The sequence below is a fragment of the Callorhinus ursinus genome, unplaced genomic scaffold (assembly GCF_003265705.2).
Source record: "Callorhinus ursinus isolate GAN/ISIS: 27379988/994484 unplaced genomic scaffold, GSC_fseal_2.0 scaffold12, whole genome shotgun sequence".
Classification (NCBI taxonomy): domain Eukaryota; kingdom Metazoa; phylum Chordata; class Mammalia; order Carnivora; family Otariidae; genus Callorhinus; species Callorhinus ursinus.
Window position 1 is genome coordinate 71,595,170 of NW_027397074.1, and position 27,388 is coordinate 71,622,557.

The following is a 27,388-nucleotide window of genomic DNA, read 5'->3' on the forward strand; positions in this document are numbered from 1 at the left end:
ACTACCAGCAAAGCAACTATTTACCTTTTAAATCCCTTGACCAATAACGAGGAAACATCATTTCAAACAGTCACGCTTTATCAAACCTACACCATCCATTATGTGCTGAATGTTGTTGGATAAACATATTAAGGTATATCTTAAACAGAATTTACATGTAAACCTTCATGTGAAAATTTACTTATTCCCACACAAGGCAGAATCTACAATGGTCAAGAAGAAAAACCAAACTCAAAGAGCCATTTAGAATATGAATTCAAAATAATCGGAATAATGTCTTGCTTAAATGAGATCAAAACATGTACCTTTCGGGGAGCCTGGGTGGCTCAGTTTGTTAAGCGACTGCCTTCAGCTCAGGTCATGATCCTGGAGTCCCGGGATCGAGCCCCACATCGGGCTCCCTGCTCAGTGGGGAGTCTGCTTCTCCCTCTGACCCTCTTCCCTCTCGTGCTCTCTATCTCTCATTCTCTCTCAAATAAATAAATAAAATCTTTAAAAAAAAAACAAAAACATGTACCTTTCAAACACATGTCACAATAGACAATGTCACAACAATGTCATAACAGACATTCAAAGTTCAAATGCATCAACAGAATCTTCTAATAAATTTGTTGTTATCAAAAAAATCTGCATTAATAATCCTTTTCAAAACTTTGATATTCTGGTTAGTTTTAAATGTCTGTGTGTTTCAACATAGTTGGAATGTGATGATCCATTTATAGACAGATTTGTATGTGACTGGACACTCCAAACCTGGTTCTTCCATATGGGTAGAATAGATAAGATTAGACATAGATAGAAATAAATATGTAAAATATTCAGAGAGAAAAAAGATTTTTTAAATTACTCCATTTATGCAGTGGCCAGATTTCTGGCAAGTGCAACCAGTTAGAACATAGTATTGACTTCGAATAAGATTTATTTTTTAATTCTTAGCAACAGGGGTGTCAGGGTCTGTAAACCTGACTATACATGAGTTTTATGTGCCTTCAGATCTTCATGCATAAAATTGCGTGTAAAATCAGATAAAAATCAGAACCGAAGTTCTACATCCAAATAAACACACTTATTCGAATATAACTTGTCAGTGGGAGATAGACCCCACTCGATAACCAGAAATATTTTTGGCCTTTACACTTTGAAAGATTTGTTTAAACACTTTTGCCACACAAAGATAAAAAAGAAACAGACATATGGGAAGTTCAATTTGACTTAGGGAGTGAGCAGGAATAATTAAGCCCAAAAATACATAGATGAAGCGTTTAAGGATTTATTAGTTCTATGCAATAAATGAATGGGTACTAGACTTCTGAAGAATACCTCAACCCTTTGGAGACAACACTGATAACTATGCAACTCATCAGAACCATAAGAATAACATTTGGCTTACAAATCTTGGAGTAAATATTCAAGGAACTAGAAGAATGGAACTTTGACCACAACTGGAGAAATGAGGGATGAGAACAAAAGAACTGTTGGCATTAAGATGACTGACCAGGGTGAGATTATGTGACAATAATGAGACTAGGAAAAAGAGGCCTGGTTTTACTGAAATATGGAATATATCATATAGAAATTCTGAAGACTAAGAATCATCAATCAGCCTACTGAGTGGGAAGGATCTGGTCTAATATTACCCAACAATGGTCTCCCAATAACATGGCATAAAGACATGAATCACAGAATGAAGTAAAAAGCAGGGTGTTTAAAAATAGCTCAATTGTTTTTAATTTATAAATCTGTCATTGTCCCCTAGTAATTGAAGTGCAATTCATTATTCCTGGTTTTAAATATAGGGAACAACTAACCTCTCCTCAACTGAGCTGCTAATACTCCAAATTGAGACAACCAACAACTGAACTGAAAAGGGACATACTGACTGTGGTCGGAACTAAAGGAACTTTAGTTGGCCTTGGTAACCTACTAACTCCTTTAGTAAGGAACTAAAATTCTTTTTTTTGTTTTTCTTTTTTCTAATCTCTTTAAAAAAAAAGAAAAAGCCAAGCAAGTGTGCAATATCCAAAATTCAAATGACACCAGAGTTCAAACTGTGGAGTGGTTATTTTTAAGTGAGGATCTCTGAAGGACTCCCAGCTTGGTTTAAATAGAAGCAAGTAATATTCCAACACAAACACATTCCTTTGAGATGTGTTATCTCTGGGATAAGCAAGGCAAAGCATATGAAATACCAAATGTCCAGCTTGTTCACTCTAACACAGACACACACACAGCATGCAGTCATACCCAGCCACCTGAGTGCCACATGCCTTGGGAGAGATCTAAAGCTGCAACAAATTAAACTAGATCCTGTTTCTTTAAGGCCCAGAACTGAAAAGAACTGAACACTAGTGGTGAACCTGTATCCCTTTGATCTTCATTGTAACAAAAAAGCAAGATGACATGCTTAAATGAAAAATCATTTATAATGGATGAAAGAAGGGCTATTCTTTCTTTGAATTTATCTGTTCCAAAGGGAAAAGGGTGGGGGAGTTTGGGGGAGAAAAATAAATTCTGAAAACACAGAACAATCCTTATGAGATAATAATATCAATAATGGAGTGGAGCAGGGAGCAGAGGAGAAAGAAAGGATGTGAGGAAAATCACTTCAGTCTCCATTAGAAATGGGAGAGATCCTAATCTAACAAATGGGTGAAAGACAATTTCTCATTTAAGTAAGATTAATTTTAAAAGAACCTGATTATGCTGCAAGGTTGCAAGTAGAAACCACGGTACATCATGGATTAACCCTGCACTACGGTGACTCTGGAATTCATTTCAAAATGACTGGATTTTATTATGGCTTTCCAGCAACAATTTACTACTTTATAAGATATAAATATTGGGAGTAATAAATTTGTCTATTGCTACCTGTAAACATTAAAATTGAACTTAATTAAATGCATTATTCACAGGGGACACGGTTCCCCTAGCTAGCCCCTCAGTATGGTAATGAGAAGTTTTAACTGAGTTTATATTATTTATACAGATTTTTGAAAAGATCTGTGGCTGTTATTTTTCACCTATGGCACAACCTGTCAGCACCCAGCCATACTAATGCCATACTAACAAACTGTTTTATTGTCAATATTTTTTTTAAGCAAAAGTCTATCTCAACCAAGATCAATGGTTCAGTCAGCTGAATCACAATTTATTGTTTTAAGAATTGGTGTATACAGAAGTGGAGTAGAAGTTCTAGAGTAGAAGAACTTTTGGAGTTAGTTATAGCTCTTATAACCCTGAAGAAGTCATTTAGTTATTTAGTATGTGTGTCGACTCAGACCTGTGCAATGTTCTGCAAACCTCCATGACGTTCCTAAGTGTCCCAGATATGATAAAAGGAGCTGAAGAAACAGATGATCACAACCCCCATCCACTAAGAGCTCACATCCACTGGGGAAGTGGAGCAGAAACACAGAAGCAGAATAACAAATTTCACGGTGGATGGAGAAATGTTAACAAAAATGGTTCCAAAAGATGGGGCTCCAGAAAGGGTTAAGGTGGGAAAGATGGATATTCACAAGCAAAGGCATTAAAGCATGGAGGGGTGGTAGCATGAAAATGCATGGCAGATTCAGCAACCTGGTTCAAGGCAGTGGCATCTAAGCTGCACTTGGAAATATGGCCGAAGACGAGGCAGCAAAACCAAGCATGGGCAGACTATGAAGATGGGCCTTGGTAACCTACTGAAGCTCCAACTTTACCTGGAGACCATGGTGGGCCACTAAAGGACGTCCTGCCTGGGAGTAACACATCAGAGTTTCACCTGAGATAAACCAAACCACTCCAGAGGCGATGTGCAACACTGAGGCAAGTAGTTGGGATATGCTTGAAGGGATACAGCCTAAATGTCACGAAGGCCCAGACAAGGTCTGTGGCACCAGGTTTGGATTCCAGAGTTTCAAGGAAGTGGAATCAGCAGAATATGGAAAAGGAGAGAGGAATGGCAAGGAGGACAATTGGATTTCGGATACAGATGGTGGTCTCACTCACTAAGAAAGAGAACAGCGGTTTCTGATGAAGTCTGCAAGTGAAAAGACTTGGCTAAATATTACATGTTGAAAACTAGAGCCTAAGAATATAGATTCTGAAGTTGTTGGTTTATAGCTGATGGCTAGAGCCATCGGTGCGGATGAGACTGTAAACGGAGTACAGAGGCTAAAAAGAACGTACTCAGAGGAATAAGCAAATGAGATGATGGATGTGAATGCATTCTGTAAACTGTACCTTCCACACATGGGTGCTTCTCTTTTAATAAAATATCAGTGCCTATCCTCCTTATCAAATAATTTCTGATGTCTTCTTACTAGCAGGTCTCTATATTATGGGATACGGACTTAATGATTAGAATCTAAAGTATGACAGAACTTTAGGGAGTACAGTTTATTAAAACCTAGCTTCACACAGATTACATATAAGCCCATATTAGATTAGATTAGATTAGAACCATATACAGTGAAGAGCTCACTATAACCAAGACAATGAAGCAGATGTCAGCCTATTCCCCCAAAATGTAGTATAAACAGTAGTTTCATGCAAAATCACAAATTTTCTGCAAATTGCTGATGCTTCTGACCCCTTTCCCAGATGCCTTTATTAACCACAATGAAGTGAAATGGGAAGTCTCCTTTACTCTGAATATGCACACCAAGTCTCTGGAAACTCTCTATTCTTTTCTTTTTTTTCTGGAGAGGGGGACAGAGGCAGCGGAGGGAGAGAGAATCCCAAGCAGGCTCCACACCCAGTGCAGAGCCCAACATGGGACGCGATCTCACAAACCGAATATCATACATGACCTGAGCCAAAATCAAGAGTCAGATGTTTAACCAACTGAGCCACCCAGGCACCCCTCTATTCATTTGTAACTTCTCATAGCCATCAACTAACTCTGTTCCTAATCATATAGGTAAGATATAAAAAAATCTACACGTATCTGTAAATGTAGGAAAAGCTGGTAATTTGATCAAATATGTAATAAACTTCAGCACCCCCAAGATTATAACACTGAACCTTGCCCGAGCATTTATAATAGTGTCTAACAGCTGCTGCCAAGTTGCATGGAAGCAACCGGTTTAAAACAGCTTGAATTTCTAAAACAAGTGCTATTTTTCAAAAAATGAAAGACACTTAAAATAGCTCTATTACTTATGTATCTATTAAGTTGTTCAAAATTGACAATCTTTAATATAAGGCTCTTCTTGGAATTGGATGTCGATTTCCAATGCCGGAAAGTCAGAACAGATTTCAGAAGCATTGGAAGAACTCAACCCTAAATAAGACTCAAAGGTATGTTTCAGCAAGAAAAAAACTAGTCTGATAGAAAACAAATCTGTCAGATACCTTGAAGACTTCATTCTAACTTTTTTAAAACGTCCCATCTATCCCAAGGAGTATCTTACACTACCCCTGAAGTCAAGGATATCCATATCTTCTAACATATTTAAGTATTCATATAATAAATCTATTGACTGATACAGGTTAAGCAATTTCAGCCTCTTTCTCTCTTGGAAGCCCAGAACTTCCAGAAGAGTCCCACAGAAAGACTAGGCTAGGGTCTTTAGGGGGAGGCCTGACTAGGAAGGTATCCTGTTAAGGGAGGAGGGCAGACCCAGGCAAGAAGGAAGACCTGTAACATGAAGAGAATGTAATCAAGGATAAAAGGTAAAAACTAAAAGAAGTCCAGGAGACCTGACCGAAAGCTGAAGTTAGGATGATATGTCAGGAAGGGGCAAGTAAGTCAGGTAAGAGGTATCAACATCTGATTAGCAATGAAGATGCACCTGCTCAGGACACTGGACTGAGAATTCCATTGAGTCTCACCTGACCGTGTTCACATCAGACTCCTGCCCTAAAGAATAAATTGACTTGGCATTCACACAGTAGAATGCCGAATCTCGGTACATCCTGTAACAGAGATAATGGAGGCCATTCGGTTGCAAACTTCTCTCCCTCCAACTTAAATTTCCTCATATGATCTTCTGAAGAGGATTTCTCTTCCCTTTTCAAAGATCCTCATCTCTAAACTTGGATAATATTCCCTCCCAAAACTCTCTGAGATTGTGCTCTATCAATTTATTATCACCTTTCTTGCATTTTTGATCTTTCCCTTGCCATTGGATTCCTTCCCTTAACTCTCAAACATATTAATCTCTTTAAAGAAAACTGGTACAGCCACTGTGGAAAATAATATGGAGATTCCTGAAAAAATTAAAAAGAAAACTACCATATGATCCAGTAATTCTGCTATTTACCCAAAGAAAACGAAAATACTAATTCAAAGACATATATGCACCTCTATTTTATTGCAGCATTAAGTGCAATAGCCATGATATGCAAGCAGCGCCATGTCCTTCCACAGACAAATGGATAGAGAAGATGTGGTATGTACACACACACACACACACACACACACACACAATATTACTCAGCCATCAAAAAGAATGAAATTTTGCCATTTGCAACAACATGGATGGATTTAGAGGGTATAATACCAAGTGAAATGAGTCAATCAGAGAAAGACAAATACCATATGATTTCACACACATGTGGAATTTAAAAACAAAACAAATGAACAAAGGAAAAAAGAGACAAACCAAAAAACAGACTCTTAACTATAGAACAAACTGGTGGTTGTCAAGAGGGGAGGTGGGAGTGAGATAGAGAAAGGGGATATAGAGCACACTTACCCTGATGAGCGCTGAGCAATATATAGAATTGTTGAATCACTATATCGTACACCTGAAACTACTACAACACTGTATGTTAATTATACCTGAATTAAAAAATGAGCTAAAAACAATGAAAAAAATTTTTTAAAAGAAGGGGTAAAAATGAAGAAAGAAAAAATAAGGAAAACCTTCCAAAACACTGCTGCTGCTTCAAGGTATATATTCTTTGCCACAATTCTTTCACAGGTTAAAGTCCTGACAGAATAATGACTGCCTCAACTTTTTCCCTTTTTCCCTTCTTTAACCATCTGAAAGCTGGTTCTGATTCCACTGCTTAATTACACACATTATGAGGCAAGGTAACCACTGATCAATAATTGCCTAAGTCAATGGCCTCTGATCAGTGCTCATCCTGCTGGCCCTCTCTGGGAGCCACTTTCTGAAGCTCTCTCTTCTCCTCACTGCCAACACTCCTCCATTCTCTCCTTGCAGATGACTTCTATGTAATCTCTTCCACAACTCTTCCTCCACCTGCTGATTAAAGGTGGGTATTTGCCAATGCTGCCTTTGCCCTCTTTTGTCTTCTGTCCACATTCTCTTCTTTGGAGATCTCACCATTCCCCAATCTCTACCTCTCTCCAACCCTGGCCACCCTCCCCAGTTCCAGAACTGTCTCCAATTTATTTAATGAACATATCCACAAGGATGTCTTGGAGGTACTTCAAACACAGCAACCTGAACCTTAAGTGGTCATTAACCTTATTTTAAAGCTGTCACCATCCAATTAGACAGTAAGAAACAGAACACAGGAATAGGCACAGGAAGGCTTTCCTCTTATGGTGACAGGTAGATGCTTAAGGGTTGGAAGAGTGCCTTCCTCAGCTTTGTATATAAAGTCAGAGAATCTATGGTTCTGAACACCACTAACATGACAGAGTATTTCTGCCACAACTGCTCTAAGGACCAAAGTACTTTAGGTCTGCTCTGAGGAACTAAGAAGGTAAGAGAAAGCTTCACCACCCAGTTACTTGGGTCCTTACCTCATCAGATGGCCTTAGAATGGCTCATTTGCTGGTTCAGTAATAAATCAAAGGGACAGAAATCTTAAACTGACTTGTGATTCCTGCCAGTCTTTGAAGTCAGAGTAATCTTTTTGGTATGGCATACAAACTCACTTCTTTCTAATCTCCCACTTCTAAACTCAGCAATGTCTACCATATATAACCTCCCCCTTTGAATTCCAATGTACAGTTGGAATTGAAATTGCTTTGCCTTGCTGGGAAGGCTGCCCCACATTCCTATCCTAAAAGATTTTCACCCTTTTTTCTCTCCTTTAATCTATCCTCAACATGGCCACAAGTCTGGCCATTTGGCTGCTCTGTGCCTTCCAACCTGTCAACCATTAACAGTCTTTCTTACCCAGCCCCTACATTCTAACAACATTCATATATTCAACAACCACAAACAGAACTTATGGGTTCTCCCATCTCTGGATCTTCTTGTTCCAGCTGTCCTCTCAGTTCGGATGCCAAGAACCTTTCAAAGCCCTAAGCCCCTACTTCTTAAAGTTCCAGCTCAGATACTCAGTCTTCTAAGAAATTGTGGCAGGCTCTCTCCTCTTCCATTCCTACGGCCAACCCTATCTCTAGAGCCTGAATACTCCCTCAGCCCTTTGGCGCTCTGTTTCTACCTGTGCAAATGTCAATCCTCTGAACTAGAATTTTAGGTTAAGAGAGTGCGAGTCATCTTTGTATACCCAGAGCACTAATGGTACAGCACATAGGGAGTGGTATATTAATGTGGGAAAACACTAGACATGCAGTCACAAGAGCTGGTTCAAGCTACAACTCAATCACTTATGCGGTAGTAGGGATTTCCATCAAGTCACTTAACTTTTGCTTCTCAGTCCCCTCCTCAATAAAATGTAAAATAATAACTCCTTATTTTGAGGATATTCAAAGGCACAAGAGAAAGAATATACAGGAAAGTTCTTTGGAAAACCAGTATAATGCAAACAAATATAAGACAATACTAGAATGTTTTAAAACACAATGTGTGTTGATAAAGATGGACTCTTTCTACAAAAGCAACGCTGTTATAAATGATTAATACTGGCTACAGAAACTGGATGAGACAAAAACATCAAGGAGGTTTGCTCACTAGTAATACTTGATCTCTTTAAGATTATTAAATTGTTTTATTATACTGGCACGTAATATGCTAATCAAAGTATTAAAACTCGATTTTAAAATACAGTATTTTGTAGCCTTCTGTAACTTCAGACATTAATTTGGGTAAACAGTCATTATATTACACTCATATGCCTAACTGCTCAGTTATACTTTCGACATAAATGTCAATTATGTGAAATAGCTTTTGAAAAAGAATTTGTATCATTTTTTTCTTAGGATTCAGTTAACAACCTACATTCTCACTGACCAATGTAAATGAGGTTATAAATTTCAAGTTCTGTAAGAAGGGTATCTTAAATGCCAGCCACCCCAACCCCCAACACACACACATTTAACACCATGTCTACGTTACTTCTGAAAAGAAAGAAGAAACCCACTGTGCAGCAGGCGGTGTGAAATATAATGCAGCTTTACACTGCGTTATGAAAGCAAGAAAACAGCCAGCTGTGAGTCAGAAATAGAACAAAATTTCGAGTTGCACACCCAAGGGACTTTCAGGTAACATTGAAAGTATTCCTTAATGATGAATAGCTGATTTCATTTCAGACCCAGTATGAACACTGTAGGATATATTTAACATTTTAATTTTTGGTTTCAAAAAACAAATAAACCTGTTGGTCAGACGGAAGCGTGGTGGTCACAGCGGCCGATCTATCAATCAATCCAACATGGCTGGGCTCCACCAGCAGACCCTGACACCAATTAGGAAACTGAAATAGCGAGCTGCTGCTACCAGGTTACAGTTTTGCCAATTAGAGCACATCCTGGGTGAGAGCGACCAATGAACGCTGGAACCCAGGGTCAGGAAAGAGAGGTGAAAAGCACCTCGTGCAATGTGACATGAAAAAGAAAGATTGCGGGAGGGACAGAGAAAAGAAGCAAGACAGTCTGAAATCAAACAGTACATTTTATTGTTCACTTGTCAAAGACATGCGGGCACTAAGACAAAGCAAAAGCAAGGCGCTTCCCTTGGTCTCTATCCTGGAAGGAGCTGCTTATTGGCCAGCACAACTTGGGAGCCCATCGCTGTGGTACATGAGCACTGAACCTGCCATCTCCAACTGTTCCCTTTTAGTCAGGATTCACAAGTTAAGCCAGCTCATGCAGGGTCTGGACGTCAAAGACAGACCACTGATAGACACATATCAAAGTGTCTGTAAGGACAATATTTCAGATCAGGCTCATTATTGGCACACAACGCTTTTCTGCTAAAATTTCTCTTTTTTACATCCTACAAAATTTTAAGGACCTCCTTTCAATTTTTCCACCTAAGTTCTCTTCTAAGCCACAGCTTATAGCCCTGGCTTACCAAACCGTCATAAAATCTAAGGACCTCAAAATCTTCCCCCTTGGGTCCTTTCATCTAGTCACTGTTTCCTGCCTCAGAATACCTTCTCTTAATTCCTTCTCTTAATACCTTCTCTTAATCTCCTGGCTTTGAGGGACTCCCACAAAGATCCTTTCTGCTCTGTGTCTCTGAAAAAGCAAAAGGCAAAAGCAAGGCTGACAGGAACACCTTCCAGAGTATGGAAGTTTGGGACTATAGCTGTCATTTTCAGAATCAGATAAAAACCTAGGTCTGGATCACTTTCACAAATGTGAAGCAGATTCTGGCCTGAGTCAGATGAAAATGATAGACAAAAATTTCCTACACATTAAAAGGAACTGTTATTTTTCAAAAGCAAAAGTGCTATTATTCATTTTTCAACTGAGTCACAGGTGGTTACAACCTATTTTCCACAGGATCTAATGTCAGGCTCATTGTGGTGACTCAAATTCAACGCTGGTGGCTCTCTGTTCTGCTACTATCAGTTTTGTAAGAATGAGACCAAGCAATTCTAATGGTGTACACTCAGCCCGCTTTCCACATATATATCCATAGAGGAGGGTGTATTTCAATGATGGACATGGAAAGCATCAGTCAGAATTTATCATAAGTAGCTTCTAAATTGTTCTAGGGCCCTAAAAACATAAAAGATATTTTTCCTCTAGAGAGTAGGTTGTCAACCTTGGCTGCCAGTTGGAATCACCTGGAAGCTTTGAAAAATGCTGCATCCTAGGTCCTACCCTGCAGAAATGTTGATCTCATTGATTTGGAGTGATATCTGAGAATCAAAATTACTTTTTTTTTTTTTTTTAAGCCCCAGTCTGACTTGGTCCATATCTGGGTCTGCTGGTCCTTCCCTCAAAAGATACCAGAGCTCAAAACACCAAAATACAGCAAAGCTAAGCCAATGATCCCAAATATTTCAAAGGTTTATTACACACACAGGCTTGGACATGGCTAGGGGAGTCTGTGGGCAAGGGGGCCACAGGCAAAAGGGCTCTCACCCAAAAAGTAGGTGCAAAGAGACAAATGAGGCCAGGTGCTGGTGATATACATATAGAACCGCTACACACCAGGGGGATTTCTAACTAATGCTGGGTGAGGACTAACTTCAGGTGCTCCATTCAGGTTGTGGAGAGGGAGGTATCAGAAGGGCAGGATAGGGTACATTGCTCAGTCTTGCCGGGAGTAGCAGAAGTGAGAAAGTGGCAGCATCTGACAATTTCCACCCTAGTAGATGCTTCAAGGTTTAACAAAATGTCATTTTGCTGGGAGTTACTTATCATGTCCAACTATTTCTCTAGAGTAGCCAAGCAGACAACCACTACACTCTAGCAGTACTTCTCAAACTTCAATGTGCATATTCACCTGGGAATCTTGTTAAAATGCAGATTCTGCCTCAGTAGGTCCAAGCTGGGTCAGAGAGTCTGCACTTTTAACAAGCTTCCAAGTGGTATCAATGCTGCTGTTTCATGGACTGCACTGGCCCTATTCTTCAGAACTGTCTACCCTTGACTTACAGGCCTCTCACAAATGAAAATCCCATGGTGGCCTCTGGCTTACACATTCTGGGTTGCTTTGGAGGATCTGTAGGTACTGGAAAAACTAACAACCCTGAGAATGGGGCCCAGATAAGTGGAGAAATACTACAGCCATCTAAATCCATATTATTGCTCCTCAAATATTTACGGCATTTGTTAACTGTCTTCCCACTAGAATGGATACTCAAAGTGGAAGCATGTGTGTACAGCTTCCCACTGAAGACCTAGAGCTTTCCAGCACGGTGTGGGCACCCAAATTTGCTGGCTCAAGAAGGAACTGGATGAGAGGATGTGGGCACCGCACGTCATGCTGGTGTTTGGTTACCCCAGTCTGTGCTACTAGTTCATTCTAGGCAAAGACAAGTCAAGTGGGGCAACAACCTCAGTCTTGCCTTCTGGCCAATACTTAGGTAGGTATGCCTGGCAAAGGGTGCAAGATGATAAAGACAAGAGACTATCCTGCATCTTTTCAATTCTAATTTTTTTTAAAGATTTATTTACTTGAGAGAGAGAGTATAAGCGGGGGCGGGGTAGAGAGAGAGGGAGAGAGAATCTCAAGCAGACTCCCTGCTGAGCACAGAGCCCAACGCAGGGCTCAATCCCAGTACCCTGAGATCATGACCCGAGCCAAAATCAAGAGCCACCCACTCAACCAACTGAGTCACCCAGGTGCCACTCTTCTCAATTCTGTTTAAAACACACTGGGTATACTGTGTCCAGCACAAGAGAAGACAAAATGGAAGAGGTGTAACTGTAGAGAGACCATTTTTTTTTACTTCGGTTTCCTTCAATTGCCATAATGAACTTCAGAAAGAAAGGGAAGCAGCCTCTGGAAAGTATAACCTGAGTATAACCCTGAATCTTAACTCCACGAGACCCCCAAAGGACCATGATGAAATGGCAAAGGAGAAACTCTGAGCCTCAGGAAAGGTATTAATCCATCCTCAGAAGTCAATCATTCACAAATGCCTACTAGCAAAACTATCTCACAAAATTAGAAAACTAACAAAATTAGAAGTGCAAGTACCTGAGGCAGAATAAAGCAAGTGTAAAACACAGATTTCACTGACTAGCATGGACCTCACAAGGCCAGCACTGATTCTCAATGATTTTCAAATTGTAGGTTGCTACCTATTAGTGGACTGTGAAACCATTTCAGGGGGTTACAACCCACTGTTATTTAAAATGGAAACAGAATAAAATAGAAAATATGAGGGCAGAAAGTAGAATGTAGTATTATTTCTTATGTTTATTAATATATATGTGTGCACTGCATAATTTAAAATTGCGTATTATTGTAGGTCATGATTTAAAAAATTTTTAAATACCCATCTACACCATGGAGGACCATATTTCATATAGTGTCACAGCTAAGTAATGTTTACAGACTAAGAGGGCACATTTATACTAGAGACCGTATGGCATAGTAGCTCAAAGCATGTGTCTAGAGCCAAAGGGACTGCCTAGGGGTGAAGGGTAAATCACTTAACTTCTCTAAGTCTCAGTTATTCCAATCACAGGAATAGTAATACTACTACCTCATGCTATAACAATCAAATAAGATATATGTAGAGTTCTTGGCACAGAGCCTGGCATAAGCAAGTGCTTGATAAAATATTATGCATTACTATCACTGCTTAAATGCAAGTCTGCTATGTTTCTTTTACATTATTTCAGAGGTAAAATACTAAAGAACAGGGGTTAAGGTAACTCATGTGAGCAAGACTGTGACTGCTACCTAAGTAAAAACTGAGGAACTCATCTAATTATGGAAGAATCTATTTGGAATAAAGAGCTTGCCATTGCAAAAGGGCAAGATGGAAGAGTCATGAACTCACAGAAATGCCATGAAGTTAAGACACAATGAAAAAAGAAAGCACAGGTCAATAAAGGCACAGACGAAATTCTCCCACCAGGACACCCGAATCTTGCTCTTCTTTTAAACTGCCACCAGTAGTTCTGACCCTGGCCCACAAAAGTACGAAGGACCTTAAGCTTGCCCTGTTTCCCAGTCTTATTCAAACTGTGAGGAACCGCATCCTGTGCTCTTAAGAACCAATTATTAATTAGAAGCCCTGGAAAGCTGGATGGTGCTTGTTATTATTAAATCTAATATCAAAAAAGGATGTGGATAATTACTATATTTGCTTCTCCAACTGATCTTGATGAAACATGCTGAAGTTACTCTTGACACAAGTGTCACCACTGGTAAAGCTCTCAATTTGCTGGCATCTCATCAATGGTACACTCAAAACTTCTATTGCTGTTAAACTAACAGTTTATATTAGGCTAAACACCGTTTGGTAGCCATTGTCAAGAAAATTGGAGTTGCTCAGGCATGGCAGCAGTTACTGATGTTATTTGTTTGGAAGCCTTGTGATTTAGTGAATCACTAGCAATTGTTAAGCAAGTAATTAAACTATAAAGCCAAGACCTGTGATTTTCAGTCTTTTCAAAGCAATAATCATCAAAATTCCAAGTACCATTTAACTGATTCCCTTCTAAACACGCTGGCAACGTTTATGTTGTCATTCATCCAGTTGTATAGTTTATAAAAACTAGATTATGGCCTTTATAGAAATTATATGCTGCTCAACTACTTTGCTAAACATGAGAGGTTTAAAGGAAAAGTTCACAGAAATTATTTAATGAGAACTGGACATAAAAAGTTTTGGATTTGCTCACGCATATGGCTATCTTAGGTTTAATAATATTTCAAAAGTCCTATTTTTAGGACTGAAATACTAAAATAACCAGACTATTGTTCTTTTCCAAACATAAGGATGCATTATATAAATTTCACAATTTTTCTAAGTGCCTTTAAAACTACAAGCAATTTAGTCTATGATTCATGTACCATACCGACTACATGCAATTTTTTTTTACTCTGCATCTCAATTATATCTTAATATTATGGGGGCTGAAATCCATTAAATAAATCGTATTTCACAGACTTCTAGTAAAGTAATAATACTTACATGCATTTTAGAAGAAATTGGCCTGCATTATAAACGTATTCATAATGTCATTACCTGCCTTTCCACACTAACTGAAATATTAGGCAGCAGGGCCTACCTACTTCAAGCCACTGATGAAAGCTTTTAGCAAACCTTATGCTTATTCTGTGGCTGGCAATCAGCTCCGTTAGTTAATATAATCCAATGTTTACAAACAGCAATTTACCCAATGTATAAAGCAGCTCTTGTAATTAGTGAAACACTGTTACTGATTAAGATTTAATCCGGTGGCTAGTATTTCTGCACTGTGCGACATAAAGAGACTGGCTGATCTTTAATCAGTTAAAGGACATTGCCTTTTCAAAGGACCTTATTACTGTAAAGTGTTTTACTTACAAAGCACACTGCCATTAAGAAAATTAATTCATTAAAAATCTATATTACTTAAAAACAATACATCAGTGGTGTTATAAGATGGTAGGAAAAAAAATCCTAGCAAATACCTTCAACAACTTAAGAAAACATATAGTACTTTAGGGACCTGCCAACACAGCTCTTCTCTATCCAACTGTTAAATATTAAGTAATTGTGTCTTTGGTTTACAACCCTACCTTACAACTTACAAGGCACTTTTATGTGCATTATCTCTGATGATGTTCCCGATCATTCTGTGAAGTAGCTATTTGTGGCTATTAATCATCTACAACTAACAGATGGAAACACTGAGGCTCACGAACATTACATGACTTGCCCAAGGACATTAAGCTAGTAACAGCAAGGATTCACACTCTTTCCTCCGTGCCACATTGCAGACTTGGCACATCTATTTCCAGAGCCTGAATAAACAATCCGAGTAACCCATCAAGAAGAGACAGAAATATAGACTACAGACTGTACACAATTTGGAAATGGGCTATTCCAAAAGGTCATTTGGAATCTGGTTTGCAGAGATCAATGCACTCAGTCCCAAACCAGCATGGACAAGTCCTTATTTAGTCTGTAATATTTCTGCACTATGTTAACATAAACATTTTGTGATCCTGGGTAACCTAACCACTCTTTATACCATCGCCTCTAAGGAAACATGCATGTCGAATGGACACAGGAATGCCAGAGAGCTGTCCCCACAGGCCACAGTCCAGAGCAGCAGGGCTCCTCCACCGGCTTCTCACACGTGTACCTCCCATGAGTCCCCCACCATCAGCAAAGGACTAGGAAAGGAGAAGGCTCTCCAGGCAGAGCCTGGGGAAGAAGAAGGCAGGAGTGTCCCAAAGAGGAGCTGGAGCTATGAGGACCACACAGCCACTGGTCCCACAAGGCATGGGGTGTGGTGGACTTTGAGTATGTGAGAGTTGGGGTTTGTGGGGAACTGCGAGGAGTCGGGTAACAGCAGGCTATCCCTGGACAGATCCATTCAGGATCTCTCATAAAAGAAACTAAGTATTTGCTTCGATGGTGGAGGGAATATAATAACCAAACATACCAGCCCTTAATGAGATGAGTACTCATAAGAAGATGGCTCTACATGGTTTCAAATACTGAAAACTGTCAGTCACTCACTTAAAACATTAAAGAGTCCTTTGAACAAATAGGAAGGTTTGCAGAGAAGGAATGAAGAGGGTATACTCAAGCATCAAAGTCAAGAGTCTGTGGAAAAAACTCTTGAAATCTCGTATAAATTAAAAAAAAAAAGCCTGAAAGACGTATAGGAACAAATGAGTATGTGGTATTCCCATTTATATTAATTCATCATAATTTCTTCTGTGGTTCAAATTGATTAATTCAAATTTCTTTTCCCCAGAGCCCATCCACTAATAAATAGTCCCTATGGACATATTCTCTTTTGAGGAAAACTATTAAACACATGGCTCCATAAATGTATCACATGGGAAATCACCTCCTCTAAGGAGCTAGCTATCTAAAAGGTGTGAGTGATAGGAGGCAAAAACATACTACATTTGTCACTCCCATTAGCATTATTAGTGCTAATGAGAAAGTACATGAACAAGAACACATACCTCTTAATTTGAATGTGTTACAAAAAGTGACTAGGTTAGTCACAGCTACTGGGATTAAAAGCGCGTAATGCTGAAAAACCGCACAAGGCAATGCTTATGGTGGTTTTGCAGCACAATGTCAGGTATTTAATTACAGTTTTCAAGGCATTTAACACCTCTTGGCACACAGAAGCTGGATGTGTGTGTGCCTGTGTGTTATTCAGACAGTTTGGGATTGCAGGTATAACTCAAATTATCTGGCATCTCTGGGAAATAAAGTGCTCCATGTAAGTGCATTTTCTATATAACTGAGGCTTCTATCTTCATGCATCCTCAATCCCTGATTAAATCTGTGGCCATCTGTAAAGAAAATCTTTCCTCAGAGTCTTACATCTCCCTGTCTCTTTACAGACAATGGGACAGAAAGTAGTGAAGTGCTTCTGAGTTTTTTGTTTTGTTTTATGGATGAATCAAGGCCATCATTAGGAATATTCACCACCAAAGTAATACAGTTCCTACTTTTTACATTTTGTCTCTTCCTCTGATGTCAGGTTTTTAGCAGTCATTTCTCCCAGGATCACCGTGATGGCTTCTAATTTACGGACTCCATGATTCACTCCAGTCTTGGAGTCTGTGGCATCTTCCATGGACCGGTGGGGGAAATAACTAAACGTGTTAAGAAATATAGTTAAGCCTCTCTGTCGGGCAGCAGCCATCCGCTCATAGGGAAGCCAAGATGGGCACTTGGAAGTACATGCAGGAGCTGTGGAGGAAGAAGTAGTCCGATGTAATGCGTTTCTTCTCGGGGTGCACTGTGGGCGGTACTGATAGCTGTTTGCACTCCAAAGCCCAGCCCCTCCCAACCCGGCCCAACAAAGCACAGAGACTGGAGGACAAGACCACGCAGGGTTATGTCATATATCAGATTCATGTGCAGCGTGGTGGCCACAAATGCCCGGTTCCTAAGGATGTGACCTATGGCAAGCCTGTCAGTCATGGGGTTAACCAGCTGAAGTCTGCCCCGAAGCCTTCAGTTGGTTGCAGAGCAGCGAGCTGGATGCCATCATGGGCCTCTGAGAGTCTTGAATTCTTCCTGGGTTGGCAAAGATTCCACATACAAATTCTTTGAGGTTATCCTCATTGACCCAATCCCATAAAGCTATCAGAAGAAATCCTGACACCCAGTAGATCACCAAACCAGTCCACCAGCCCAGGGAGATGTGAGAGCTGACACGTGCAGGCCACAAGAGCCGTGGCCTTGGAAACGTTCACAAGTTCCATCACATTACTGGTGGTTCTCACCACGTGACATGGAGAAGATGCAATACTCTCCAGCTCCACCGTCACTGCTAATAAGAGTAAATTCTTACCTAATAAACTATTTAGGTAAAAAAAAGAAACATATTGAATAAGTATCAATAAGGCTAGGACCAGGGGCATAAGAAAAATGGCACATGGTTTTATTATTCTTATTAGCACTCAGAAATGGAGAGAGAAAGGTATTGTTCCATTTACCCTGTCGGTTTCCATTTTTAGGAGAAGATAGCAGGGGAACTCTTACACCCCAGATTCCACATCCAAGATCCAAGTCCCAACACAACCAAAGAAGCTGATTTCTCAATGGCCAACATCCTCTCAGAGTAATTTAAAGCTGATGTTTCCCAATCACACAGGTGCCTTATTTTGAGGCACGCCTATTTTCTTTCATCCATTCTTACATAATTCCTCCTGCTAAAGGCATTATGATCTGTGTGTTCAAATGAATGAAACTGATTATGGTAGGGTAGCAATTCATTGAATTCTGTCCACAAATTTGTGACTATATCCAACATAAGAAGGGTAGCCGATGTCACTACTTAACAACAACAGTCCTTAGATTCATAGTCATCCTTGAAGACCGTAGTTAAAAGAAGGCACTAGATTTCTTACAACGCCATGGCGGGGCTCTAGCTGCAGTTACTGCCCAGGCAGCCACATCTATGCATCATTCCCGAGGCCATCCTCAGCTATGCTCCACTAAAGCTCTCCCTGCTGCTCAGCATAACCACACTTCAGCTCTCAACACTGCTCTTCCTTGTCCTCTTCAAAACATCCCCTCTGAGACCATCTGTCAGCCACTCCCAGACTACAGTTCCTTCTGCAGGCTCTGCTCCCCTACACAGATTTGTGACTTGAGATTCTATCTCTTAAACCACAGCCTCCTTATTTTCTATCTTTTTATCCTCCTTAACAAACTATAACTCTCAAACTTCCACCTTCACCAGCCAGTCGCCCACTTCCTGGGGCTGCTGGGTTCTCTACCTGGCTGGAGACCACAAAAATCAGCAACTAAATCCTGTTCTGCTTAACTCATCATCTCCCCTGCTTTTCCAGCAAATTGCTGGGATAGATGGGTGGTCAGACAGGGCAGGAATGTAGTCAGGGAGGCAGGAGATGTTTACGAAAAGCACAGGACAGGGTGGGAGAACACTGGCGCCTGGCTGCCCATGGACAACGGTGTGATCTGTATGCAGACCTCCCAATCCTTGTTAACCTTGTTAACAGGAGCAGTCACCTACAGGAATGTAATAGTAGTACAGTGATGATGCTTCACAAAGCACCCTCACACATCTCATCTCTCTAAATTTCCAGAACAAAACTCTGAAGAACCCATGGTCATTTGAAAGATGAGGAAACAGATTCAGAAAGACTGGATCATGGCCCAAATCATCTATTTAATGAGCAGAAGAGCTAGGGAGGAAATTACCCTGAGTCCTGACTTCCATTAAGTGTCCTCTCCGGGTCCTCATAACAATTCTAGGTCTGTATTTGTTGACAGGGACCATCCAGGAGGCACAAACTTCTTTCTAATGAGGGGAATGCACAAAGTCCCACAAGGCAGGAGAAGAGGGGAACACTATTACATTCATTCAAAAAAAAAAAAAAATCCTTACAGTGACTAGTTTATCAACCTTGATATAGTGAGAACAAGGGTTGAAATAAATTATTTATGATGTATAACAGTTTAATGGAATATAAAATAGACTCTCTTTTTCACAGTTAGTAAAAGTTGTGGGGTTCTTAATGTTGCCATATCCAGACTAAGTCTGTATCTTACTCACCCAGACTTTTGACAGGAGCATCAATTTTCTAAATTCTTCTCTAACAACTACAAGTTAAGAAAGAAAATCACTCTCAGTGCTAATAATTGCGATTCTCTGCAGATACTAAAGAACCCACTGTAATTTCACATCATTGAATCCTGTGGCTTTATACATCAGAAGAATTTTCAGACAGTTTCTCCTGTGTATTTTTAATATTAAAAGAAGATACCTATATGAAGTACACTGAAGAGCTAAAAATGACATGATGGGATCTAGACTGGTATTACAGACTTGAAAGTGCTGTATGACAACATCCATAAAACATGAAGAAAGAAAAATATCTCACACAAATGTCCTCTGAAAAAGCAAACAAGTACTTCTCTTTGTTCATAATGAAAACAGGAAGAATGAGCTAAATGAAGTTCACAGGTGAACTTCAATAAATAACAAACTGATGTTATAGCAAAATCCACAATGAAGGCATCTGATTGGCTGTAAGAGTCACAAAACATCCAGCCATGCAAGAATAATAAACGATTTAGTGGCAAAAAGAGAGAAGAGACTCTGGCAAACAATGAGAGCAGGAAAGAGAAAGGATAAGGAATAAGCATGAATACATCCTTTAAAGAATAAACTACCAGGTATTTAAAGTCACATTAGGAGCACAAAAATTTCTATTTACATATACATTCAATACTGCATAAAGGTATTTCAATGCACAAAGAATAATCAAGGGTCTTGATTATTATGAAAATACTTAATAAAGAGACTATTGTTCATCATGAAGAATAGATGAATCATATCAGTACAGAAATTTTAAAAATTAACAGTCATGACTGGGGAACTGCCTTGATAAAAATTTTTTAAGGTGTAAATCTATGGTAATATAAATAATGTGGTATTGGTTCAAGAATTGGCAAATATAGCAAATGAACAGAATTCAAGACCAGAAATAGTCTTCACTCTACATTAGAAATTGGTATAAAATAACTAAGATATTTCTAAGGAGAATGGGTACATTATTTATTTTAAAAATTATACTTGCAAAACTGTCTAGAAAAACCTCATGTGATACCATATTCCAAAATAAATATGAGTGAATTAAAATTTCATTGTAAAAAATTGAAAACATAAAAGTAGAAATAAAACTAATTAAATCTTATAGACGGACACACCGTTCTAATCATAAACTTACTATAAAAAGACAGATTTGACTATCTAAAAATTGAAAAAAATATTTCAAAACAATACTGGAAAATGAAAAAAGGTTATGAATGGGCAATTCAAATTAGCTGTGTGTGTGAGAGAGAGAGAAAGAGAGAAAACAAAAACATTCCAATATACCCTTTCACCCAACAAATTTGCTTCTAGAAATTTATCAAAAAACAGAAAACACATCATGGATATCTGCAAAGATTTAGCCCAAAGGTGTATTCTTCTCCCTAGCTTTGTTGATAAAATTTTTAAAAATGGAAACAACATAGACATCCAAAAATAAGGAACTGGTCAAATATCCAAACTATACATCCGTGAAAAGATAACCACAGAAAAGTAATAATGCAAAAACATATATATATGCAATGTATTTCTGCATTAAAGATTTTATTTTTTAAAAGCTTTTCCTTTTTTAAAAAAATTTTATTGACCTATTTGAGACAAATTCAACTTGCATTAATAAAATTTGTTTTAAAAGAACTTCTAAAAAGAAAATTAAACTAGTTAGATAAATATTGAAGATCCACTAGAATGCAGACCACTGACAGTAGGCACACAAAAAGTGCTCATAAAATTTTCCGAATCAAATTGATTGAAACCACAATCTACATCAAGCAACACTAGTTAACAACTGTACTAATGAACACTGGAGATTCTATGATGCATAATCTTCAGAGGGCAGACTTACAAAAGTCACATAAACACTTTAGGGAAAATGATAAACAGAACCCTCTGTAGGCACCCACTGTCCAAACAGCCATTAGGAATTATAAATGGATAAAAGTAGGTATTACATCTAACACTAAAAAGTTACACTGATGATTACTATATTTGGTCTTGATAAAGATATGTTCAGTTAACCATAGGAGAATAATTTAACTAAAAACCTTAGTTGGCCTTTTTTGGGAAAGAAAACAATGATAAATTCAAGAGTATCTCAATACCCTTGGGATGTACCCAATTTGGTAAAAACAAGTACTAAACAGGGCCTGGAACAGGGTAGGCACTCAATAAATTTTTTTTTAATAAAAATCAGTCCATTTAGACCCTTATGATTGGAACATCACTTAGAACTCTTCTTATGACCCTCCTCAGTTTGGCTGAGAGGCTAAGCTGAGCTGAAACTGGACTCCCATGTCATTTGAGGCGTCACTCAATCAGGAATGGAAAATGCTAAATTTATTGCTACAGGTCATTCAAAGTTAACTCCAGGAATTCCTATCCAAAAATGATTGATCCCATATTTCAATTTTATAAATATTCAGGCAGAGTAAAAATTCATATATTATCAAGCTAAGGTCTAAAGTGATAGGATTCTATTTTAGCACAAACTTGCATCTCTATTACCGAGCATATAACCTGATACATATATTTTATCAAATGAATGGATGAGTGAATTAATGAACAAATTAATATTTTAATCTGTTCAGATAATGTCTTTAATGAGAAGAAATGTCTAAGTTGCATAGGTGTTTTTTAATGTTCAAATCCAAAATAACCTTTATACCAACTGAAAACATTTGCCAAGACACTAAGTTTTATCAGGTTTCTCTTCTACAAAAAAATGTACATGAATCAACATTCTTTTTGCTAAACAAGTATAACTTTCACTCATTCTCAAGACATGAGTTAATGAGTATTTATTTACATGACAGACCACTCTGTCAAAATACTAGAAAATCTAATGAAGATTGTTGCTTTTTATGTAAATTAATGTTTTAAAGCAAGCTGACAAAAAATAACTTTCTTATATGTATGGCTAATCACTACAATCAGTGCTTAAATTTATTATGTAGTATCATAGTTGAAGGCATAATTTTATTAATCAAAAATTAAGTGAAACAAACTATGTAGCACAAATAACCAGAAACAAAAGGTACTTTATCTCAATATATCTAAGCACACCTATTTGGCTTTTGTACTAATTTATTTTCCTTCCTGCCTGCTTTCCAAAGCAAATTCAATAACATCTTCACTTTATTTTAAAATTTTACACAAGAAGTTGAGGGAAAGAAAAGAAAAATCAACAACAACAACAACAAAAAAAAAAAACCTCTGATGGCATTAAGAATGGAAAATGAAGAGTTTCTAAAATTACAACCTTAATAAATTGAGATAACATTTAAATTCAAAAGAAATATGAAAATGAGAACCACAGATTTTTAAGTTTAAATAAAGACCATTAAGTGTTATGTTTAATAAGATATAGACTCAAATGTTTAGTGTAATTGCCAAACACCTTGATTTATTCATTCATTCATTCATTTATCTTAGAGAGAGAGCACATGCACCCACATGTGTGAGGGGTGGGGGTGCAGAGTGAGAGGGGGACACTCAAGGCGGAGCCTGATGCAGGGCTCAGTCTCACGACCCTGAGATCATGACCTGAGACAAAATCAAGAGTTGGATGCTTAACTGACTGAGCCACCCAGGTGCCCCTATCTCAATTTATTTCTTAAAGTTATACTTTCCAAGCAAAGTAAATTGATAGTTCACTAAATGTATCATTTATCTGATGGTGTTATAATAATATCACTGCATTTGATAATATGGAACAAATGATGATTATGTTTAAGATAAGCACAAAAACCTGGCTGCCAATTTTCAAGTACTAAACTCTAAAAGAAAAAAATCTATCAAGTACCCAATTTATATAATTAAACATTGAGTAAAGTTTGATTTCCTCCTGTGTATGTCAGTTTAATTACTATATTTCAAATATGATATACAGATCATCACTAAAAACCCCAAAAGGACTATCATCATAAAATAAAAATATGACAATGATCCCACAGGCAGCCACAAAACACAGCCATTAGGAAAAAGACGTAGAGGAAAATACAAAAATAAGTGAATAAATAAATACATGACTTTTGTGATGTCATTATCAAATAATGAACCTAGTTTTTTAAACAAACATAAACATCAGACTGAGAGTTTCTGTTTTGGAACTTCCTTTTTTAGTCAGCCTTCCAAAAACTCAAGAAAACTGGTCTCATTACTTTATAGTCACTCCCTGTCTCTAACTGAAAAACAGTTACATCACCCAATAGCCTTGATTTTAATGACTTCAGCCTGATCCCAAAATATCAAATCTATTCTCAACTGATGAAGATTTATCACCTTGGAGGACAGTGAAAGGGATGTGCTTTTAAGGGAAACTCTTGGAAGAAAGGGGGGGGGAAGAAAAGGAAGGAAAGAGGGAGGGGGAGGAAGAGAAGGGGAAGGAAGAGCCAGTGAGCAGGGACAGCCTCAGGGAGGCTCCTGGAGAAGGAAGAACACTCACTGTGTGATTTTAGTTTAAGATTTTTTGATTTTTAGATTTTTAGATTTTATTTTTAATTTTAGATTCAGACCATCCATGAACTGGTGACAGTGGAGACTCTTCTGTGCTTACATGACCAACAATGATACCAAATTCAGGAAGAAAAATGTTCTATGGGAAATCGGCCACTAATGTTCAAATAACATACGTCTACTCAACATAATATATAAATGGCGTCATTTTCAGTTTAAGATTTTCTTCCTGCACTGCACAACTGACAATTGACTTTCTCACAGCTAAAACTTTCAAATGGCAAAACAAATTCTGAAGACATTTTCTGTAATAAAAAACGGCTGCTTAGATGTTGAGAGAGAATTTTTCAAGGAAAATCTTGTTTTTCACTTTTCTATTCAAAGATTCAAGTGCAGGAGAAATGTGTTGAAATCAAGTAATTAGAATTCCATTTGGTCCATCACCCCTTTTCAAAGATTGTAGATTTTATTGACAACTTTTTATCACCATAATATCTAGGAAAATAATAGTATTTGATGTTTTCAAATGAATATATATAATCAAATGATTTATAATCGCAAAGGAGTTGTCAAAAAATGTTAAATACCTAAATACTTTTTAAATTGGCTTCACATCAGAAAGCTCAAGTATCAGTTTTGAAGACCGTGTAATTCTGGCAGATTGAACTCCTCATTACATCCGTCTCACCTTTCCCCATGATAAGGCCTCTGATGTTTAGCAGGGCTCATGATCAAGGAGGCTGAGGGGTAGGGGACAGGGACATTTCCTAGCTTCCTTTGATGCTGGGTGGGGGACCAGTAAACAGGTTCTGCCCAGGAGAGTGGGAAGGAAAGTAGTATGTGTACCTTTCAGGACTCATCCCAGTATATCCCAGAGAAGGGATACATCCCTACTTCCCCTTTTCCCCTGACACCGTCCCATTGTATGGATCCAAAACATGAAAGTAAGCTTTCTTAGACCCTATGAATGAAAACTAACCATAAACACATACTGCTATAACGTTTAAAATTGCAAGTTCCATCTTTTAATAAGCCTGTATTTATTTGCCTAAGTAGTATAACAGTAATTGTTACAGAATGCAAAAATACATGTGATATCCTCTAGAAATGGATAATACCTTTTCCCAATGCAGTCAAATTATTTTAAATTGTAAGTAGTCTCATTTAAAAAAAAAATCTAGAACAATGAATAAATGACCTCAAAGTGTGTCAATATTTCAAATAAATTTTTATAAGTCTTAACACCTCTGAAAATCAAATTATTTGATTCTAAAGCACCAAGAAAATGATACTGAAACAACACAGTCTCTCTAAAAAGGTGTAAAATTTTAATATTGGTGAGGCTACAAAAATCACCCCAGAGGAGCAGAGAAGAGTCACAACAACATTCAATAAAGGAGTTAAAAAACAGAGACAAGTTAGAAGCCCTGGCCCTTCCAATTGTCAGCTGTATACGCTTGGCCATATATGCGTTGCTCCTGGAGAATCTCAATTTTGCCTTGAGAAATGGGGTAATATGTGCCCAGTCTACGTTGCACTGCTGCTGTAGACATTAAGTATGAAAAAAATACACATAAATATATCCAAAAAAAGACGATCCTTTGCAGATATAAGGAACTGTTATTCAAATAGCTATGTATACATGCTAAAGCACACACTGGCTTTCATTTATAAAAAGTAAAGAAAGGCATTTGTTTTTTTTAAAAATACATCATTGTAAATGCATTCATATTTAAAAATCTAATAAAGATCTCCTCTTACCTGCACTTGACATTTCAGGAAAAAGATGGCTTAATTTGCTTCTCTGAAGATTAGCCCCTCACAACTAAATAAATAACAAGGCTAATATTTACCAGTATTATGTAAACATGACACACAACCGACAAAATATTTCTCTTTAAGATGAGAAAAACACTGATTCCATGATTGATCATAAAATGGAGTGTGAACGACAACCAAGGGACAGTCCAAACACAGATCAGAAGGCCTATGGTGGGATTCAGGGTGCTAAGAAACCCTACAATTTTTTTAAATTAAGATTTTTATTTAAAAATTTGTTTTCTTAATTAACTATTTTAGAATGCCTGGAAAAATAATTCCCAGAGAGTACATTAAATGCTGTCAATTGTGTTACACTGTATAATATGTTGCTATGTGGTTTCTCAATTTTATCAAAATTACATCTGAGAGAATGAAAACCATTTGTCTACATTTAAAATTCCTCATCTCTACAACTCAATATTTTTCCTTGATGCATTCTAAATGCCCTAGTAGAAATTATTTTGAAAAGAAACCATTAAAGGTATGCTAATGACTCTGAATTGTGACAGATGCTGTGGAAACAGGCCTGTTGGCTGAGGCAAAGCACCATTAACTATCTATCATAAAGTACTCTGGACTTGCTCATTTATAACTGCTGTGTTGCTCAAGGGGGGAGAAAAACAGCAAGAGTTTCTCTTTCTGAGGCAAAAATCATAAGCCACTCACTTATTCTAATGTCACGATCCCCACTGTTTGTCTGCATAATTAGGAAAATCAGAAGTAGTGAAATATCGCTTTAACAATGTAATTGGAATTAAACTATTAAAAAGGCCAGGGAGAAAGTTCCATGTGCTTACTGACTGGCAAGTGTCCAACACAAGACACCCACAGCAGGCAAAACATGTCCTATTTCCTAGGAATGAATCAAGGATTGGAATTCCAAGCCTCACAGGGAGGCAGGGGGAAAGAAGAGAAGAATTTAAAAAGAGGAATGGAAACACATCATTACTCCGAGAATCTTCTGTCTACAACCTGTTAAGAATATTTGTTGATCACCCATTTTGAGAAGAAACTCTGATCCAGCCACTGTGGGAATCAACAAGCAGATCACTGGGTTTTTACAAAATGACTGAGTGTACGCTAGCTCACTGGATCCTACCAAGGAAGCTCTGAAGAAATATCATGCTGCTTTTGGAAGACAGGAAACTAAAAGTGAGGGGACGGGAGCCTGGGTGGCTCAGTCCTTAAGCGTCTGCCTTCGGCTCAGGTCATAATCCCAGGGTCCTGGGATCAAGCCCCACATCAGGCTCTCTGCTCAGTGGGAAGCCTGCTTCTCCCTCTCCCACTCCCCCT

At 38.2% G+C, this 27,388-nt stretch overlaps 1 protein-coding gene and 1 pseudogene across 2 annotated transcripts in view; one reads left to right on the forward strand and one right to left on the reverse strand.

Moving 5' to 3' along the window:
* Positions 1–27,388, reverse strand: part of CHCHD3 (coiled-coil-helix-coiled-coil-helix domain containing 3) — a 266,047-nt gene that overhangs the window by 116,874 nt on the left and 121,785 nt on the right. The window lies entirely within an intron of this gene.
* Positions 17,416–18,032, forward strand: LOC141373935 (large ribosomal subunit protein eL15-like; annotated as a pseudogene).